General features: G+C 44.4%; 1 pseudogene; it reads left to right on the top strand.

Moving 5' to 3' along the window:
- Gm7537 (predicted gene 7537) lies at positions 636 to 2,284 on the top strand (annotated as a pseudogene).
- Positions 2,285 to 3,079: the final 795 nt, after the last annotated feature.

Raw genomic sequence — 3,079 nt, 5'->3', positions numbered from 1 at the left:
TGGACCACCCCTGAGGCAAGCTTCTGTGCAGAGTGTTCTGGTGTAGTCGATGAGGTGGTCCTTGGAAGTCTAGCCCTAGATATCTACTCCATAAGGAGTAGGCTAAAACATTTTGTACAACACTTAAAATAAAGGTGGAAATATTCTTACCAAAGAACAAGTACTTTTATAGGTTTGGCTTTGTTTTACAAATTGGCATTGAGTATTTTTTTTTAAACATTTTTGTTTATAAACAGTATTTTGAAATTTTTTACTATGTAAAGTAATGTTTTCTTGAGCAATTATTCTATTAATCTCAAATCAGCATGCATAAGAACGGAATTCATTCAGGCATTTTTTTACATTTGTGCCATTAAACTTTGCTCTAGTGTATCCCCCTCGCCCACTGAACTCCTGAGGAAGTTTTGAAGCAGTGGGAAGATGAATTTCTGTCAGCCTTTGCTTCATATAAGTCCTGCTTCCTTAGAAGCTGACCACGTGACCAGGCTGCCTTGTAAGCCACTATCTTAATTTATGTCATTTTAGCTCATGTAAGTCACAGGGAACTCAAATAAATCTATATGTCTAAATTATGTGTCTAAGGATGTGACTGGAAATGGAAGCTAAATTTTGTTTTAAAAACTTTCAAACTGACGCGGCATGACTTTCCTAGGTCTGAAGTCGGCCTAAAAGATGTCAGCCCTCAGAGCTGTCTTCCAATACATCGATGAAAACCAGGACCGCTGTGTCAGGAAACTTGCAGAATGGGTGGTCATCCGGAGCGTGTCTGCATGGCTGGAGAAGAGAGGAGAGATCAGAAGGATGAAGGAGATGGCAGCTGCTGATGTCCAGAGGCTGGAGGGTTCTGTGGAGCTGGTGGATATTGGGAAGCCGAAGCTCCCAGATGGCTCAGGGATACCCTTCCTCCCATTCTGCTGGGCAAACTGGGCAGCGATCCTCAGAAGAAAACAGTGTGCATTTACAGGCGCCTGGATATGCAACCTGCAGTCCTGGAGGATGGGTGGGACAGTGAGCCCTTTTCTCCTTGGTGGAGCGGGAAGGCAAGTTGTATGGGAGACTCTGCACAGAAGATAAGGGGTGGTGGCCGGATGGATGAATGCCCTGGAAGCCTTTTCAGAAGACTGGCCAGGACATCCCATGCAACCTGCGGTTCTGCCTAGAAGGCATGGACCAGTCTGGCTCCAAATACCTGGATGAGCTAATTTTTGCCCAGAAAGACAAGTTCTTCAAAGATAGGGACTATGTGTGCATTTCGGACAATTACTGGCTGGGGAAGAATAGGCCGTGCATCATGTACGGCCTCAGAGGCATTTGTTACTTCTTCATCGAGGTGGAATGCAGTGACAAAGTCCTCCATTCTGGGTATATGGTGGCTCAGTGCACGAGGCCATGATGGATTTCATTTCACTGATGGGTTGTCTGGTAGACAAGAAGGGGAAAAAACTTATCCCCAGCATCAACGATGCTTTGGTGCCTGTAACAGATAAGGAGTGTGAGCTCTATGACCACATTGGCTTTGATTCGGAAGAGTTCACCAAAGACATGGGGATGCTTCAGCACAGCTGCAAGAAAGATATCCTGATGCACAGATGTTGATACCTGTCCCAGTCCCTCCATGGAATCGAAGAGGCCTTCTCCTGTTTAAGACTGTGATCGCCAGGGAAGTAGATGGCAAGTTCTCCATCAGGCTCGTGCCAAACATGATACCAGAAGTTGTTAGCAAGCAAGTTTCAAGCTACTTGTCAAAAAAGTTTGCTGAACTTCAGAGTCCCAACAAGTTCAAGGTATATATGAGCCCCGGTGGGAAGCCGTGGATGTCTGACTTCAACCATCTTCATTACCAGACAGGGAGAAGAGCCCTGAAGACAGTGTTTGGTGTTGAGCCTGACTTGATCAGGGAAGGTGGCAGTATTCCTGTGACCTGAACCTTTCAAGAGGCCACAGGCAAAAATGTCATGCTGTTGCCAGTGGGATCAGCAGATGACAGTGCCCACTCACAGAACGAAAAGCTCAACAGGCACAATTATATAGAAGGAACCAAGATGCTGGCTGCATATCTGTATGAGGTGTCTCAGCTGAAGAACTGAGAAGTCTCATTTTCCTCAGAGTGCTGTTCCTACCCAGAAACAATCTGCCCTCTCTCTCTTCCAGCTTTCTTGGGAAAATGGAAGTTTCTTTTCCCTATCTCTTTCCTGTCATCTGTGTCAGGCAATTGGAAGTGTTCAGTCCTGAGGCTTACTGAGGACAACTGATTGGCAATGATTGGAGATAGGGGGGTGCCTCAGATGTGGTCAGTGTGATTTCACATCCAGGAAGTAGCCAAAGCTCCAAGTGTGTGGGAGGTACTGCCCATCGTGGTCTGAGGCTCAGGGAATATTCAGGAAGGAAGAAAGAGCAGCCAGTAGCCCCTTGTGCTGTGACAGCACCATGATGACCCATCACTGTGCTCTGTATCCCATCTTAAGATCCTAGCTGATCATCACTGGTGGCCCTTCCTGTTGCTGCCCCTCAGAATTTATCCCAACAGTCCCCATGGAAGCACCAGTCCAGTTCCAGCTACTACTAATAAATATGACAATGAGCTTGTGATGGGGGTGGGGTGGGGGGAGGAAGGGGGCTTTCAAACTAATGTTATGATAGTTATAAGATTAATAGGCTTATAATAGGATTAGATACATATTTCTAATATACCAAACTAGTATTTTCTTACTTATGTTTGGGGATAAAATCTACGCAATTTGGTTGGTTTCATTGAAATTACACAGATAATTCAATCAATATGTTCCCAGATGTTGTTATTGCCTTTCTACACTAAATGTTGGTTTCTTTCCTGATCTCACTGCTCACACACATGCAATATAAAGTCACTCATTAATATAGTTGCAAAGCCCAAAAATGGGAGGATAGAAATGAAGAGAAAGTCGACTTAAAAATCATAGAAAGGCTAGGTAATTTGAAAAACAGTCTGCTTTGTTCAAATTAGGAGGTAAATACAAACTGACTTTCAACTTGTCTGTTATGATGCCAAAATATCCTATAAAGAGTCTAGCCTTCTGAACTCATTCCTCTTCGACAGTTT

This window comes from Mus musculus, chromosome 13, assembly GCF_000001635.26.
Source record: "Mus musculus strain C57BL/6J chromosome 13, GRCm38.p6 C57BL/6J".
NCBI lineage: Eukaryota > Metazoa > Chordata > Mammalia > Rodentia > Muridae > Mus > Mus musculus.
The sequence above is the reverse complement of the archived record's forward strand: the minus strand, read 5'-3'. Positions and strand labels throughout refer to the sequence as shown.